The following is a 19,235-nucleotide window of genomic DNA, read 5'->3' as shown; positions in this document are numbered from 1 at the left end:
AACAAGCTGTCGTAGTTCCAGTAAGGAAACCTGGGAAAAATCATTTAGTGCCAAATAATTACAGACCGGTAGATTTAACATCTCATCTCGCTAAAATAAAGGAACACGTTATAACAGAAAGACTAGTTTATTAGCTGGAATCAAGAAACCAACTCTAGATGGCGGTATGAACTTGCATTTGCGGCGGCCTCACCCAGTACCGTCCATGCAGTGTCTTTGTCCACGTCTGCGTCTAAGTTTGTGTTCGCTTGATGGCTGGGAGAGCTGGCGCTGGACTGGTTGGGAGAGCTTGGTCTGCTGCTTCCTGTGGGCCCAGGGACCACGGCCCTACCTGGCGCTGCGCCCAAAGAGGAAACACCGAGGGCGGCCTGACAGGACGCGGAAGCGGGGCCCATGCAGACCGGCTGGCGTTCGCTCTCTTGGACAGTGAATTTTTTATTTTTTTTGTGGATATGTTGGGTATATGTGTTTTTGTAGTTTTTTGTAGTTTAGATACGTGTTCTTGTAGTTTGGATATGTGTTTTTGTCTTTGTGCTGCACTGCTGTGGGCTGAGGGGAAATTACATGATTTCATGCGCTTGCGTACATGAAATGAAATGACAAATAAATGTTCCTGATTCCAGTTCTTCTTTCCATTGCCTTGCTCAGGGGCACAGGCAGGAGTATTAACCCTAACATGCATGTCTTTTTGATGGTGGGAGGAAACTGGAGCACCCAAAGGAAACCCACGCAGACACAAGGAGAACATGCAAACTCCACACAGTAAGGACCTTGGATGGTCTGGGGTTCGAACCCAGGACCTTCTTGCTGTGAGGCAGCAGTGCTAACCACTGGACTAGGCTAGGCTACAAGAGATGGGGATGAGTTTAATGTAAATGAGATTCTGAATGAAGCATCAGAAAATCACATTTTATTAGTATGAGTATCATATTTAAGTACTTCAGAGGAAGAGGACTTACAAATCGAATTTGAGTTGTAGGATTTTCTTTTTTTATTCTTTTTATGTATTTCATTTAGTCCAGGAGTCAGCAACCTTTTGGATATCGCTTGCAACTTTACAAAGTAAAGTGCCAGATCATTTTCATAATGAGCATTTATCTATTTATTTACTTACTGCTGCTACTTGTCTGCCCGACTAGATTCCTCATGCCAAAAGATCTGCGCTCCCAACACACACACACACTTTATTATTTGTGCAAATGTATAAAAATTACTGCACCACTCCTATATGCTTCTCTGCCACTCGGGGCTTCCTCATGCAATACCACACCTCCTCTCTCAGCACCCTGTCTCGTGCTTTCTCTAAATCTACAAAGACACAATGTAACTCCTTCTGACCTTCTCTATACTTCCCCATCACCACTCTCACAGCAAACATCACATCTGTAGTGCTCTTTCGTGGTACGAAACCATACTGCTGCTCACTGATCATCACCTCTCCCCCTAACCTAGCTTCTATTACTACTTCCCATAGCTTCATGCTGTGGCTGATCAACTTTATACCTCTGTAGTTACTACAGTTCTGCACATCATCACCCTTATTCTTGAAAATCAATACCAGTATGCTTCTTCTCCACTTCTCATGCATCTCTGACTATTCCACTTCTTCTTTGCCAACCTCTTCCTCTGTATATTTTGCTGTACTTCCTCATTCCACTACCAAGTCTCCTTGTCTTCCTTCCTCTGTCCAGATGATACACCAAGTACCTTCTTAGCTGTCTCCCTCACTATTTCTGCAGTGGTTGTCCAGCCATCCGGCAACTCTTCACTACCACCCAGTGCCTGACTTAACTCCCCCCTGAACTCTGAACTCTGCACAACAGTCTTCCTTCTTCAACTTCTACCCTTTGATTCTTGGCTCTGCCTTCACTCTCTTCCTCATCTTGGTCTCCAAACTCATCCTGCAGACCACCATCTGATGCTACCTAGCTACGTTCTCCCCTGTCACCACCTTGCAGTCTCCAATCCTTCTCAGATCGCACCTCTTACATAAGATATAGTCCACCAATGTGCACTTTCCTCCACTCTTGTACGTCACCCTGTATTCCTCCCTCTTCTTGAAATACTATGTATTCACCACAGCCATTTCCATCCTTTTCGCAAAATCCACCACCATCTGTCCTTCCACATTTCTCTCCTTGACACCATACCTGCCCATCACCTCCTCATCACCTCTTTTTCCTTCCCCAATATGCCCATTGAAGTCCGTTCCAATCACCCCTCTCTCCTCCTTGGGTACCCTCTCCATCACTTCATCCAACTCACTCCAGAATTCTTCTTTCTCTTCCACCTCACACCCAACTTGCGGGGCATATGCGCTGATAACATTCATCAGCAGACCCTCGATTTCCAGCTTCATACTCACCACTCTGTCTGACACCCTCTTCCCCTCCAGCACACTCTTGACAAATGCTTCCTTCAGAATTACCCCTACCCCATTTCTCCCCCCATTCGCACCATGGTAGACAAACCCACCTCCAATGCGCCTGGCCTTACTCCCCTTCCACCTGGTCTTTTGCACAACAAGTATACCTGCCTTTCTTCTCTCCATCATATCAGCCAGCTCTCTCCCTTTACCAGTCATAGTGCCAACATTCAAAGCTCTGACTCTCACCTCCACACTCCTACCCTTCCTCCTGTCCTGCTGCCTCTGGACATGCCTTCCCCCTCTCTTTTTCTTTCATACAACAGTAGCATAGTTTCCACCGGCACCCTACTGGCCAACAGTACCGGTGGTGGTCGCTGGTAAGCCGGGCCTCGACCGATCTGGTATAGAAATCTGATTTATGAGCCGCATATTTGATTTGGCAGAGGTTTTACACCGGATGCCCTTCCTGATGCAATCCTCCCCATTTATCCGGGCTTGGGACCGGCACTAAGAATGCACTGGCTTGTGCATCCTCAATGGCTGCTGAAGGTGCTATGTAAATAATCGTATTATTATATACGTATTATTACATGCCAGTTCCCGGGTGTGTTTAAACGTATGAAGCATTATATGCATGTTAAGCAGGGAAGTCCTGTAAAAGGACACGCGCACTCAATATCTTCTCCCTGGTTGAACAAAGGATTTAAGCACAAGTTTAGATACGTTATCAAATGTTTGGATAAGTTTGAGTTAAAAAGGAAAGTTTAAAGGAGATTCTGACCATGCACTGGTCAGTTAATCCAGAGAAAACACAGACTCATTTCCACAGGATTAAAAATCCAATTTTGGGGGTGGGGTAGGGTGGGGGACTGTCAACCTTAACCTCCTCTTCAATAATCGGTATTTCCGACGTACGGAGGAGCCACTTTGCTAAGGCATCCAGATGTCATGTAGTCAGCCCAGCACTATCTTTACACAAGTACCTTCTTTATTTTCATTTTGAAAGAGTAGGTCTCACTTTTTAAATCTAAAATACCCAGAACGTTTATTTAAACAAGCAAAGGAGAGTGGGCTATGTCTCTTACCCATCCATCCATCCATCCATCCATCCATCCATCCATCCATCCATCCATCTATCTATCTATCTATCTATCTATCTATCTATCTATCTATCTATCTATCTATCTATCTATCTATCTATCTATCTATCTATCTATCTATCTATCTATCTATCTATCTATCTATCTATCTTTTTGTCTATCTGGTTTTTGTACAAGTAGTTCATTGCAATGAGACTTTTAAAAGCACTATTTTAGTACTATTGCATAAAATTGTATCATCTTTTTCATCATTTGGTTCTTTTTAATTACGATGTTAATATTCTTATTAGGGGCGGCACGGTGGCGCAGTTGTTAGCGCTGTCACCTCACAGCAAGAAGGTCCTGGGTTCGAGCCCTGGGGTAGTCCAACCTTGGTGGGTCGTCCAGGGTCGTCCTCTGTGTGGAGTTTGCATGTTCTCCCCGTGTCTGCGTGGGTTTCCTCTGGGGGCTCCGGTTTCCTCCCACAGTCCAAAGACATGTAGGTCAGGTGCATTGGCCGTACTAAATTGTCCCTAGGTGTGTGTGTGTGTGTGTGTGTGTGTGTGTGTGTGTGTGTGTGTGTGTGTGTGTGTGTGTGTGTGTGTGTGTGTGTGTGTGTGTGTGTGTGTGTGTGTGTGTGTGTGTGTGTGTGCGTGTTTGGGTATGTCGGCCTTGTGATGGCTTGGCGGCCTGTCCAGGGTGTCTCCCTGCCTGCTGCCCAATGACTGCTGGAATAGGCTCCAGCATCCTCGCGACCCTGAGAGCAGGATAAGCAGTTCAGATAATGGATGGATGGATGGATATTCTTATTATTTTTCTGGTAGTCGGTAGATAGGTGATAGATAGTTGGTTTTTGTAACACAACTGAAGATGTACCCGTTTTATACTAGGTGTAAGTAATGTAGTCAGTGATTCCCTACTTACAATTATCTGTAAATCTACAATTTCCAATCAAATATATTATATCATGATATTCCATTTACATTCAGGAAGAAGTGAAATAAGACTACCACCGAATACAACCACCTCAAGATAAGAAATTGTATTATTCTTGTTTTCCTTCTTTCTCGTTAATGTCAGATCCCTATGAACAACTGATGGGTTTTATTTAATGTTCAATGGAAAGTCATCCTAGTAGTTACAGTTTTTCTCAGTCGCTTTGGTGCATTTCTCACGTCACTATTTACATTTGCACAACAGTTAATGCATTTCTCAAAACAATTAGTACAAACTGCAAAACCTAGTTGATAACCTGCAAAAGCATGTCACTTGCACAAAATGGATAGTTCATTCCTCAAAAGCAAGTATTCATGTCAATGAAAGTGTCAGTGTCATCTAAATGAAAAGTCCTGACACCATTTTCTATGAACAAGATAGTCAAATGGCTTTGTCATGTTTTCATTAGGACAGTTTACTCTGTAAATGTGTTCCAATGCAAAAAAGTCAGATCTTGGTGACACTACCCAAAAATGCTCAAGACAACACTATATACTATTTACACAGCCATTTGAAAACTACAGTAAAGTTACACATTACTGTATTTAGTGAGGTAACTGAGTACAAGACACTGAATATGTATGTTTCACATTTTTACTGCATATGCTCTTCGCAATTCTAATTTGTTCACTGCATTGTGCAAAAGAAAAAATACACCCTTATTTACAACAAACATAAACTCCCTTTGGGTAGAGCTGTGCACAACTGTAAACAATATTGCAGTACATATTGGAACTGAACATACACAGACAGTACTGTAAATCATTCATGCACATCCAGACGTTCCTCTCTGTCTGGCCACATAGTTTCATCTACATCACAGCGAATATCATCTCTTGCAATGCAGCGAGGAAAGCATCTCCTTGAGTGGCGAATCCACCCTCTGCAGGACTCTGCTGTGATGTCATCACATGCTGCCTCCATGGCCGCTAGCAGGGCCATATGGGTATGTGGATTCCGGACATATACCTTCCACCTCCAGGAAGAGAAAAACTCCTCTATTGGATTTAGGAATGGTGAGTAGGGAGGGAGATATTCCACCAACATCCTATAATGTGCTGCAAACTACTGTCTGACACATCGGAGTGGTGAAAACGCACATTATCCCAAACAACAACATACTTGTTCAGATTTTGACAACTAGTTCAACATTTCTGTATGTAATGACTCAAGCAATGAAATGAGGACTATTAGTTTTATAGGGAATGACTATTCAGCATTCACAAGTATAATTCATTTTGACTGACATGACATAAGCAAATGATAATGTTATAAAACAGCAGAGAGTTGTATGAAAGCAATTGATGCATGTCCAAAAGCATTTGCAATTTGTTGGAAGGAATGAGAAACTGCTACTATGATGTGCACAAATGACTAAATGTTGTGGAGGTTGAGCTAACTGTTGTGCAAATGTTAATAGTGATGTGAGAAATGCACCAAAGCGACTGAGAAAAACTGTAATAACGCCAGTGTTCCTCCATAAACTGAGATTTAAAAACACACAGTGCCACCAAGTGACCAAACTGAGTAACACAGTGGATTTTTTTTTCTCTGCTAATGCAGTTTTTAAGGCTTTGTCATGTTATCACCATTTTCTTTATCTATCTATCTATCTATCTATCTATCTATCTATCTATCTATCTATCTATCTATCTATCTATCTATCTATCTATCTATCTATCTATCTATCTATCTATCTATCTATCTATCTATCTATCTATCTATCTATCTATCTATCTATCTATCTATCTATCTATCTATCTATCTATCTATCTATCTATCTATCTATCTATCTATCTATCTATCTAGTCTCCCATTATTTTGAAGACGTGTAGTGGCTTACACATATGCAATTTCACACAAAGTGCACCAACACACTGCTGACAGAGCTAACAAACTCTTTAACTTGACTAAGGTGCCTGATTCCCTTCTGTCGAGCTGAACCTCCACACACGTACAAACACACAGTCCACAGTAATACCCAGACGAGCACTGGGAGTGATAGCCCATGGATTAGTGTCAGTGATTTAGTCTGATTAACCCTCCCACAGAGGGTGTGTGTGTGTGTGTGTGTGTGTGTGTGTGTGTGTGTGTGTGTGTGTGTGTGTGTGTGTGTAAAGCAGTAAGTAAAGCAAGCATGCATGTGCATTCACCCTTTTTTGGGTGGTTTGTTGTCTTCCTCAAGCTCGGGTCCCCTACCAGAGGCCTGGGGGTTTGAGGGTTCTGTGCAGTATCTTAGATGTTCCTAGGACCACACTCTTCTGGACAGAGACTGCAGATGTTGTTCTTGGAATCTGCTGGAGTCACTCTCCCAGTTTGGGGGTCACAGCCCCTAGTGGTCCTACTACCACTGGGGCTACTGTGGATTTGACCTTCTACATCCGATCTAGTTCTTCCTTCAGTACTTGGTATTTCTCTAGCTTCTCATGCTCTTTTTTCCTGATGTTGCCGTTGCTTGGGATTACTACATCGATCAGTACTGCTGTCTTCTGTTCCTTGTCGACTACCACAATGTCTGGTTGGTTAGCCAACACCTGCTTTTCAGTCTGGAACTTGAAGTCCCACAGGCTCTGCCAGTCTTAAACACTTTTGGCGGTCTCTCCCATTTGGACTTGCAGACTTCAAGTCTGTATTCAATACAGATATTCCTGTACATTATCCCAGCCACATGGTTATGCCTTTCAGTATACACTTTCCCAGCTAGCATTTTACACCCTGCTACTAAGTGCTGGATTGTCTCAGGGGCATCTTTGCACAGCCTGCATCTTGGGTCTTGTCTGTTGTGGTAGACCCCTGCCTCAATCGATCTGGTGCTGAGTGCCTGTTCTTGTGCTGCTATGATCAGAGCGCCTGTGCTATCCTTCAGTCCAGCCTTTTCTAGCCACTGGTAGGAGATTCTTGATATCAGCTACATCTTCTATCTGTTGATGGTACATCCCATGGATGGGCTTGATCTTCCATGATACCTCTTCTTCTTCCTCTGCACTCTCCGTCTTCTGCTACTCAAGGTACTCAGCAGTTCATCCTGGGGAGCCATCTTTCTGATTTACTCATGGATGTTCTTTGTTTCATCCTGGATAGTGGCCCTGACACCCACTAACCCTTGGCCCCCATGTTTTCGCTTATCATGCAGTCTCAGGCTGCTGGACTTTGGGTGGAACCCTCCCTGCATTGTGACGAGTTTCCATGTCCTGATATCTGTGGCCTTTATCTCCTCCTTTAGCCAGATTTTTAGTCTAGCTGGTTAACTGATGACTGGTAGGGCATATGTGTTGATGGCTTGGATCTTATTCTTCACATTGAGCTGGCTCCTCAGGACCTGCCTCACCCTCTGGAGGTATTTGGCTTTAGCTGACCTCATTGCTGCCTCCTCGTGATTTCCATTTGCCTGTGGAATACCCAGGTATTTGTAACTGTCCTGTATGTCTGTTATTCTGCCATCTGGTAATTCAACAACTCTTTAGTGCTCTCCACCTTTCCTCTTTTTGCCACCATTCGACCACACTTGTCCAGTCCAAATCACATCCCGATGTCATCGCTGTAGATTCTGGTGAGGTGGATAAGCAAGTCAATGTCTCACTCATTCCTGGCATACTGCTTGATGTCATCCATGTATAGGAGGTAGCTAATGGTAACTCCACTTCTGGACCTGTATCCATATCCACTCTTTGTGATGATCTGACTGAGGGGGTTCAGCCCTATGCAGAACAGCAGAAGGGGCAGTGCAGCACTTTGGTATATGCCACATTTGATGGTTGTCTGTGTGCTTGTCTTTGAGTTGGTCTCTAGTGTTGTTTTCCACTGCTGCATTGAGTTCTTGATGAAGGCTATTAGTGTCCTGTTGGCTTTGTAGAGTGCCAAGCACTCCAGTAACCAGGTGTGGGGCATTGAACTGTAGGCATATTGTAATCAATCCAGGCTGTGCTCAGGTTGGTCTGTCCATGATCAGTATTGTTCCCCCCTGTGTTAACCAGTAAGGGTGAGACCCTGATGGTAGCAGCTGGTTCATCTGTGTCACCAGGCGATCATGGATTGCTGTTAGCTTCTTCAGCCAGTAGGCATGAATTATATCAGGGCACGGTGCAGTCCAGCTCTTCATGTTTGAGACTCATCGTTGGATGTTGGCTACTGTGATGATAACTGGTTCTTGTTCTGGGATATTGATGTGGTCTGCTCTTAGGCCCACCAGCCACTGGGCATTGGTGTTGTGTGATGCCTTCTTTTCCCATATATCCTTCCAGTATCACTCAGTCTCTGCTCTGGGTGGATCTGATGTTTTCTCTTGTTGCTCTGCGACTGGAGTACACTTTGGATGGTTGGAGGAACAGGCCATTTGCTCTTTTGGCTTCGACTTCTCTAGTGTATCTCTTCAGCCTTGTGGCCAGAGCTGCGAGCCTTTGTTTGGCAGTTTCCAGGGCCTCAGTTATGGACATCTTGCTGTACATCTTCAACCAGGGCCTGTCTTCATCACACCTTTCTACATCTCTGTTAACTGGCTAACATCTCTCTGTGCTGCATAGATCTTGGCTTCTCGCCTTCTCTTCCATGGAGGGTACTATTGGTGACCTGTGTTCTTAATCCTGTACTCAAGCATCTCCAGGATTACGGTTGCAGTGGCATATACAAGCTCATTGGTCACTGTTATGGTGGCAGTTGAGGTGTTGCATAAGGCTGTGTTCACATCTGCAAGCAGGCTTTGTGATGTTACTTTGTCACTGAGTTGTGGAAGCCATACTCAGGGGTTGACTGTCTTTAGTCTGGTCATGATTCTCATTTGAACCTCAGTAGCTTCAGCTGTCATGGCTGGTAGGATTGTTTCAGCTGGTTGGGGTCTGCTCTCATGTATCTCCTGCCTACTGGGCAGCCATTCATGGTGCTGAACTGTATGGTCATCCTGTTGGAGCCTTTCCATCTCAAGTCATGACAGCAGCTCCCTTCTATTGATGTTTGAGCATTGAGCAACTAGCTGCTTCTGAGTCAGTGTGGAAGAAGGTCTCCTACTGGTCCACAGCTCCCACATTAGCTTCATATAGCCCCTGTCCAGGTGTCTTCTGTTATAGTAGCATTCCATCAATTCCAGGATCTCAAACCTTATCCATGAATGTCTTGTTCCAGTAGTCAATTTCTCATCAGGTTGCCCTGGTTCCCCAACACCTGACGTGGACATTGTTAAACTGGGCGACATCTGAGCTGGTATGACTCTATTCATGTTACTCTCACTCATATCCTAGGTAGCTGGCTTGTAATAGCATTATGAGTCTAAACCACTGACTCTCACTAGATACGTGTCCTGACCGGGGTTTGAACCCCCAATCTCTGACATGGAAAGCTGACGTTTTCACTCTGTTCCTGCCTTCAGATGTCTCAATTTCATCAAAAAAAACTTGGCAAATGTTACTGGAATATTTTATTCCAAAAAGGATTTCATCTTTTTTTCCTTTAATAGTTTTCATCATCATATAAATAGTCGCTCTTTTGTTGCCATCTTTCCATGATCAGGGGCTTGATACCATTTTGACATGTGTTTGATGGCATCTGGTCCTGAGGAGCTACCGTCCTGTGGGTTCACACACTGATCTTAATATAACACACCTGAGCCAGTTGAGCAAAGGTCTTGGTGAGCAGGTAACGGTCATTTAATCAGGGCTGGAATGAGGGTTGACCGGGAGCTTTCCAGGAACAGTGTTGGAGACCAGCGGTTTGCTGATTTGATCAAGTGTGGTCCCTGGAGCTGCCATGTTGTCTGACTGACCTGTAAGCAGGTATAGAGCAGCAGAGAGGCATGAAGCATCCAGCCAGTTTGACAGATTATAACCTTGAATAACACTGAAATTAAATATTACTGTCATTAACTTATTCCAAACTGAATGATCCTGGGAGCTTCTGTTTGGGAACCACTATTGTGTACAAGGCTTAGTTTCTAGCTGATAGCAAGTTAACCTTTGCAGGTCTTGCTGAAGCAGAAAGAGGCAAGGCAGCAAAGTTCAACACAGCTGTGGAAGTTCTAATAGGGACTATAACAGAAGAGTAGCAATGGCTTATGGGAATTGAGCTTTAATGCCCCAGAGGACCAACGGTGCTTTGAAGTAAATGTGAAACATCGGTTCTTTCTCTCCATCTTTCTTTCTATCGCAGACCCCTCCACCCCCTCCTCTCTAGTTTGTGTGTGTGCGCTCTGTAATTCTCAATAGTTTTCATGGACTCCATGCTCCCTCCCCCCCCCCCTCTCTCTCTCTCCAGTAAAGAGAGATGTGGGTGGAGAGAAAAGGGAAAATGAAATGATCTGTGGGAATAAATAGGGATCCTCCCTCCTACACACACACACAAACACACACACACACACACACACACACACACACACACACACACACACACACACACACACACTCTCCTCACCATCGCTCACTCATTCACACACACACACACACACACACACCCAAGAGGTTGTGTAGAGCTCATCAAGATGGTGAATCAGATAGTTAGTCAGCTAGAAGCTCTGGAAAGACTGTAGATATTCAATCCCTTATAAGAAGCTTGGAGAGAGATCTGAAAGATAGACAGCATGACACCATATGGCATGGTTTAATACCCCGGCCCCTTCAGAGGGGTATTACAGTCCTTTCACTGGCTCTGACTGACGAGCACAGGTGAATTCCAAAATTTCCGCTGCCATTTATGTTCGGAAACAAAGTTTAGCCAAGGTGCTTGAACTGAACATCACAAGCGATAACACACACACACACACACACACACACACACACACACACACACACAAACTTAAGCAATAAAAGGGAAAAATCTTTGTTTTTTTTTAAGACTGGTAATTCTAAGATTTTATATACAGTGCTGCTTAAAAGTTTGTGAACCCTCCAGACATGGTCACTGTTTATGTAAAAAACATTAAAATAAGCTTATTACACATACATCCAAATCCCAATTTGTAAAGCACACCTTCCAAATAATGGACACACACACACAAAAAGAGATATATTTTCATTATTTAATTCAACAAAGGTGGTTTATTTCACAAAAACTGAAAATTTAACATGTGCAAAAGTATGTGAACCCTTGTATTAGTAGCTTGTGGCTCCTCCTTTTGCAGCCATTACTTCAACCAAATGTCTTCTGTAACCACTAACCAGTCTCTCGCATCTGCTTATGGGGCTTTTTGCCCACTCCTCCTTGCAGAACTCAGCCAGTTGAGAGAGGTTGGAGGGACATCTGGTATGTACCAACTTCTTCAGGTCTCGCCACAACATTTCAATTGGATTAAGATCCGGACTTTGACTGGGCCTATCCAGAGTACGAATCCTCTTTCTCTGAAGCCATTCCTTTGTAGTTTTGCTGGGTTGCTTTGGGTTATTGTCTTGTTGCATAATCCATTTTTGTCCCAGCTTCAACTCCCTGGCTGATGGCAGGAGATTCTGGTCAAGAATTTGTGGATATGCCGGAGAATTCATGGTTTCTTGGATAATATGGAGTCGTCCAGCTCCAGAAGCAGAAAAGCAGCCCCAGACCTTCACATTTCCACCACCATGCTTCACTGTTGGGAGGAGGTTCTTTTCGTCATATGCAGTGTTGGCTTTTCTCCAAACATGTTGGTTTTGATTGTGACCAAATAATTCTATTTTGGACTCGTCTGTCCAGAGAATGGACTTCCAGAGTGTCTCTGGTTTGTCCAAGTGCTCTCTGGCAAAGTTGAAACGGGCAGCTTTGTTCTTTTTTGAGAGCAGAAGCTTCCTTCTAGCAACCCTCCCATGAATGTCATGGCTATTCCATTTTCGTCTGATTGTAGACGCATGCACATTTGTCCCAGATGCTACCAGAGAAGTCTGCAACTCTCTAGAGGTGATGTGTGGGTTGGCCTTTACCTGATTTATTATGTTTCTGGTGCTTCTGGGTGATAGTTTTGATGGGCGTCCACTTCTAGGCAGAGTTGCTGTCATGTTGAAGGCCCTCCATTTGTAAATTATTTGTCTTACAGTGGATGGATGGAGCTGGAATCTTTTGGAGATGGTCTTATATCCCTCCTCAGACTGATGGGCTATCACTACCCTCTTCTTCATGTCCTCGGATATCTCCTTTGCTCTCGGAATGTTGATTTGTATGGGACCACAGTGGCTTGGTTGGTTTCCTCTGTCTTTTAATTCGTGCAGGCCAAACCCTTTCCCAAGGATGTCTCATTTCATTGGTCTGCTTAAATTATTAATTAAGCACCCAAATGTGTTTCACCTAAGTCTGTTACCTGCTTGACTTAACCAATGCAGCTGGGGGTTCACTTACTTTTGCACATACACTAATTCCATGTTTCATGTAGTTTTTGGGCTACTTAAACAAGTCCCACTAAACAAGTAGATGCAATTGATAAACATATATCTGACATTTCATACATAAAAACTGGTGATGATAGAATAAGAAAATAATGGTAAAACAACAGAAAAATCTAAACTGCTCAAGGGGTTCACATACTTTCAAGCAGCACTGTATATACTTAGCAGAGAAAGTAAGGAAATGTGTGTTTGGTAGATGATTTCTTTGTTGTAACAATGCTTCTTGGTAATAAATCTTATACCCTTGGAAAGCCTGTTCATTTCCCTTTTAAATGGCGCCACATGTGTAAGGAACATGCATTTGTGGGATGAGCAGCAGAGCTGAGTATGTGGGCTGTGCCCATGAACAATTTGCCAAATCTTCTCTGCCAATGCCAAACAGCTTATTTTGCTGCTGCTATTGACTCTTGTTTTGAGCTTCTGGTACCCCAGGTGCTGACAGCCAGCTGCCTGATATAAGATTTACTGTCAAGAAGCATTGTTACAACAAAGACATAATCTACCAAACACACATTTCCTTACTTTTTGTGCTAAGTTTATATATATATATATATATATATATATATATATATATATATATATATATATATACGTTACCATCTCAACTGTACCACAAAAGTCTGTTTTGTGTTATTTGAAGAATCGTCACTTTTATCACAGTTCTCGATGACACACACTCATACCAGAGTTGGCCAGGGGCCGACGCCTTAGTGATTATAAACGCGGGGTCCATGATGGGGCAGATTTGCTTCACTGCTGTTGCCATAGCGACACAGCCATCCCAGCCTGAGCAGTTTACCCCCGTTTGAGAACTCTAAGATGTTGGAGGTGAAAGGTTAAAGACTGGCCCCGCCCTGAATATCATACAAGCAGTTCAAATAAGGATGCGGTGGTGGGTGGTGTGGAGATGGATGCGCGGGGGCAGGGCGTGGGGGGGGCGTTGAAGATGTAGAAGGATAGAGTGAAAGAAATGTGTGTAAGTGTGTGTGATTATGTTTATTTCTGAGTGTGTGTGTGTATCTATCGGTGTGTGTGTGTGATCCATTGTGTTTGATTACAGTTTACAATGCAGTTCTTTCATTGGTTTTAAACAATGGAGCCCCCCCCCCCCCACACACACACACACACACACACAACACACACACCATCATCCCCATCACCCCTGCCATTCTGCCCCAGTGCTTAACGTGAAGACATGGAGCCCAGCAGAACTTTAAATAAAACACGGCGGTGCCGGTCGCAGGCAGTTTATCACCACACCCTGAGGGGGGCCGGCTCTGTGCAGCAATAGATCTTTGGTCGGCGTTAAATAGCACATTAAATAATTACATAAAAACAGAGCTAAAATTATCCACACATCTACATAATCGTCTCGGCACATCCATCTCATGAGATTGTGAGTTTGTTATGTTCTGTTTGATATGAATAAAGGGTCTTACAGCTTCTACCATCCCTTCAGTTACTTTGCCTCTCTCAAGGCCCCTGTACCACACACACACACACACACACACTCACACACTTACACTCAAGCTCTAGTCACTCTTATCCAGAAGTATAACACATTTCCACAACCTTTCATGTGTGTGCCTAAGTGCATGTGTTTTTTTTTGTTTTGTTAATTTTTTTAAATATTTGTCTTTGTGTTTGTGAAACCACCATTATGGTTTTTGTGTCATTTCCTTCATGATGAAAGGAGCTTAGCAGATTTCCACGTGAAGGTCAGATGGGAGTCTGATATGGAGGCACTGACAGGAAATTAGACAGAATAACAGGTTTTAATCAGGGTAGTTTTCACTGCACTCAGCTACAACCACCACAACCCACATGCTGCCTGCACCTGCTGCATGGCCCTCCTCCAGCTGCACCTCCTGCATGGCCCTCCTCCAGCTGCACCTCCTGCACGGCCCTCCTCCAGCTGCAACTCCTGCATGGTCCTCCTCCAGCTGCACCTCCTGCACAGCCCTCCTCCAGCTGCACCTCCTGCATGGTCCTCCTCCAGCTGCAGAATGGGTCTGCAGGGGTGTGCTGGTGACATGGTGGCTTTGACTCCAGCTTGTCATCTACCTGATGTGATTTGTCTCCCATCTTTCCTGTTCTTCATTGTGTAAATAAAGCGAGAATGTAATTTAAATAACATCTATCCATCCATCCGTCCATTATCCAAACTGCTTATCCTGCTCTCAGGGTCACGGGGATGCTGCAGCCTATTCCAGCAGTCACTGGGCGGCAGGCTCATGAAATAATTAAAATAACAGATTTAAAAAATGCGGGTTGGTAGTTATTAGTTGCCACTTAGATAGATAGATAGATAGATAGATAGATAGATAGATAGATAGATAGATAGATAGATAGATAGATAGATAGATAGATAGATAGATAGATAGATAGATAGATAGATAGATAGATAGATAGATAGATAGATAGATAGATAGATAGATAGATAGATAGATAGATAGATAGATAGATAGATAGATAGATAGATAGATAGATAGATAGATAGATAGATAGATAGATAGTCATACAGAGATGATAGATAGATAGATAGATAGATAGATAGATAGATAGATAGATAGATAGATAGATAGATAGATAGATAGATAGATAGATAGATAGATAGATAGATAGATAGATAGATAGATAGATAGATAGATAGATAGATAGATAGATAGATAGATAGATAGATAGATAGATAGATAGATAGATAGATAGATAGATAGAGGGTGTCTCCTGGTACATCCACAGACCTACAATGTAACCCAGGTCCATGGGAGGAGGTAGAGCAGCAGGTTAGATTAAAACCTTTGTGCTTGGTAACACCACCATCATCATCCATCATCATCCACACCAAGTCCTTTGTCAACAACAAGCGGTGGTAGTGGGCTTATCGGAGAGCCTTTCCTGTGACCTGAAGGTCCCATGATCGATCCCAGCAGCAGTTAACGTGTCCTCTCCTGTCTAAGTGTCACTGGCCCCTTAGCCATGCTGGGGCTGCCTGTCCCGGCTGCCCTGACCTCTGACCTCTAGAGAGATTCAAAACAAACCCCACACACTGAGGAAAATGCCCTCTTGGATTCGTCCAGTATGGAACGTAATGGTTAAAGATCTCTTAAAAAAGATTAAAAAAAAAACTTTAGTATTCATGAATATATTCATTATTAAACTGGAAGGTGAAATGTTAAGGTAATTCGCAGATTGGGACATCTGTTATGAATACAGCAGCCGTTTTTCTCTCTTTTGAATTCTTCTGACTTTTCTTACATCTCGTGCTTTCATTTCTCCAGTATGAAGAGAGATGAAAGTTAAAAGAAAAACAGGAGGGAATAATGTAGATGCCAATGATAGACACGGATGATAGACGTGGTGATAGACAAGTACATGGACACACACACCTTGACACCGTATCAGCTGACTGTGAGTCAGATCAGGTGTTGGGACATCAGACTGAAGCCACAGTGAGAGGAAGGTCATAACCACATGCTGCAGATGCCGCAATGCAAGTTCACCTTGTCGAAAAACAATTAAGAGTAATTTTCTTCATGCTTCCATCCCTTATCACTGTCCTCCTCTGGAACAGCCCACCTCAGCCCACCCCACCCCACCCGCCCCATCTCCAGCTCTGTCTTGTCAACTGGGCGTCGAGAAGGAGACGTTTTTACTGTTAAACTCTGTTAGATAGCCTGGGAGGAATCGATTGAGCTTGGTGGCAGAAGAAGTTATGGACAGAAAGCCAGGAAACCTTTTCCCCAGTGCCAAGATACCGTGCCGGCAACTGCTTTCTGCTGCTTTCCCCCTTAAATCACATTCTTCCATCTCACCACTGTTTTTTCCATTAGCACAACTGACTAAACACACACACACACACACACACACAATGAGGACCTGTGATGTTACAAATAAAGGTGTAGGGTTTTGTTTATTGCATTGCACCAAGCATTTGTGCCACCTGCCTGTTTACAATCTCTTCTTGAAAATGGAAAAAAATAACCATAGAGAAACTGTTAACATACGGTACGCATGCAATTCATGCTATTTCAGTCTAAAAAAAATTAAAAGAGCCTTTTGTGTCAATAGTTCTGCAGGGCATCGATGCCCTGCAGAACTAGCATCTGCTTCTGGTGTGGGAAGATGGCGGTGCAAATTCATGTTTGCAGCGGCCTCACCCACTATCGGTGTGGGAAGATGACGGCGTGAATCCACGTTTGCGGCAGCCACACCCAGTAGTGTATATGCAGTGTCTTTGTCCACGTCTGTATCTAAGTTTGTCTTCGTTTGATGGCTGGGAGAGCTTGGTCTGCTGCGTCCTGTGGGCCCAGGGACCACGGCCCTGCCTGGAGCTGTGCTCGAAGAGGTAACACCAAGGGCGGTCTGACAGGAAGTGGAAGCGGGACAGGCTAAGCTAACCGCTAGCCCATGCAGACCGGCAGTTCCGGTAACACCGAGGGCGGTCTGGCGGCGGCCTCGCCTAACCTTGACTGTGTTTTTGGTGTCGTCTTGTGGAGTGTGTTGTCTCGTGTTGAGGGTGTCTGGCTGGGAGAGCTAGTGTTGGATCGGCTGAGGGAGCCTGGTCTGCTGCATCCTGTGGGTCCAAAGACCACGGCCATGAACGGAGCTGAGCCCAAAGAGAAAACACCGAGGGCAGTCTGACAGGACGTGGACGCTGGATAGGCTAAGCTAACTGCTAGCCCATGCAGACCGGCAGTTCCGACAGTCATCCTGGTTGGCGTTGGTTCTCCTGGACAGTGATCATTTATTTATTTATCTTAGTTTAGATATGTGTTAGTTTGGATATATGTGTTCTTGTAGTTTTTGGATATATGTTTTTGTCTTTGTGTTGCACTGCTGTGGGCTGGGGAAAACGATATTTCATTTCAATTCATGTGCACAAGTGCATGAAATGAAATGGCAAAGTGTTTCTGATTCTGATTCTGACTTGGTGGCGAGCCCATCTCGAAGCGTGGAACATGGTAGAGAAAAAAGGTCCCGATTGCCTCCAGTTCTTCAAAGACAGAATGGGGTAGTTATTTAGAATCGTATGTGCCAAATCACGATTCGGAGAAGATAAGTGGCCCAATGGCACCTACTGGCTCCTCCCTTGTGCTCCTCCCAGCCCAGCGCGTGCTGTCCACTGTTTCAAACACAGCACAACTTGAAGTCCTAAACGGTAACCGAGCCATTTGGTTCTGCTGTGTCATGCTCTTGATCGGAGCACTGTGACGCAGCAGTTTTCCTCTCCGACGTAGTCGAAGTGGGCTGGAGGAGCCCCTCTCATCAGTCCCATAGCCTCCTGCTGCTCCCCGTGTCCCTACTGCTAAGAGGGTAGAGGACGTAGGAAGAGGAGAGCAGTGACAAAGCTTTCCTCAGGCTTCGGCAATATGCTCATTCATTCTCCTGCCCGGGAGCCAAGGTCACAGAGAGGCTTCTGGGACACGTCAACCTCTCCTGAACACACCCACCTTGTTTTGAACATACCCGCACACACACACACACACACACACACACACACACACACACACACACACACACACACACACACAAACACACACACAACACACACACACACACACACACACACACACACACACACACACACACACACACACACACAGCTAGAGTCTCTCCAACTTACAAACATACACTACAGTTGTGTACATGTTCATATACATCTCCCCTCACAACACACACGCACACACACAAACAAACACACACAAATAAACATATACACATATGAACACACACTTTCTCTTACACACATACACTACAATTGTGTGTGTGTGTGTGTGTGTGTGTGTGTGTGTGTGTGTGTGTGTGTGTGTGTGTGTGTGTGTGTGTGTGTGTGTGAGATACACACAGTCAGGGTTGTGGGGAGTACCGCTGTAATGGGGACTGAGATCTTGTCGGATAGCATTTCACTGCCCCCGAGCTGAACCAACATGGAGAATATGTTCGCACTCTGCCTGCTCCCTTCCTTCCGCCCCTGTGAACATCGGCCTGTCTGTCTCATGCTTTCTAGTAAAACACTCACCAGCTCCTGGAAGCAGGGTGAGTAGGGTGAAGAGTGTAAAAAGTCCTGTTTAAAGCCCCATGAGCTCACAAGTGGCGACGGCTTCAATCGTTTACATCTTAGCACAACCGAGGACTCTCACGCCCTTCCCAAAGCATCTTATAACCACTTCTAAAGTGTTAGCAGTGTCATGGCTGGGTCTTCACTCCTTCTGGGCCTTCCGTTATTTCATCTGACACACTGGAGGAGAAAATGAACAACTGAAAAAAAAATTGTAGCGAATTCAGGGGGGAACCGCCGCAGCTGGGACGCAAACCCGGGTCTCCTGTACCACGGGCGACTACGTTAACCAGTCAACTAAAGGGTCTGACCCCTTAGGCAAGTGCTAGCGAGTCGTCATCCATGGTTGTTACAATATATAGATAAGGGAGAGCTGTGTACTGACTTTCAACAAACTGCAA

The 19,235-nt window shown here is 44.4% G+C and overlaps 1 protein-coding gene across 1 annotated transcript in view; it reads left to right on the top strand.

The window, feature by feature from the left end:
- LOC130114460 (microtubule-associated protein futsch-like) overlaps positions 1–19,235 on the top strand; it is an 83,531-nt gene that overhangs the window by 17,754 nt on the left and 46,542 nt on the right. The window lies entirely within an intron of this gene.

This window comes from Lampris incognitus, chromosome 6, assembly GCF_029633865.1.
Source record: "Lampris incognitus isolate fLamInc1 chromosome 6, fLamInc1.hap2, whole genome shotgun sequence".
Classification (NCBI taxonomy): domain Eukaryota; kingdom Metazoa; phylum Chordata; class Actinopteri; order Lampriformes; family Lampridae; genus Lampris; species Lampris incognitus.
This window is presented reverse-complemented; position numbering and strand designations above follow the sequence as displayed.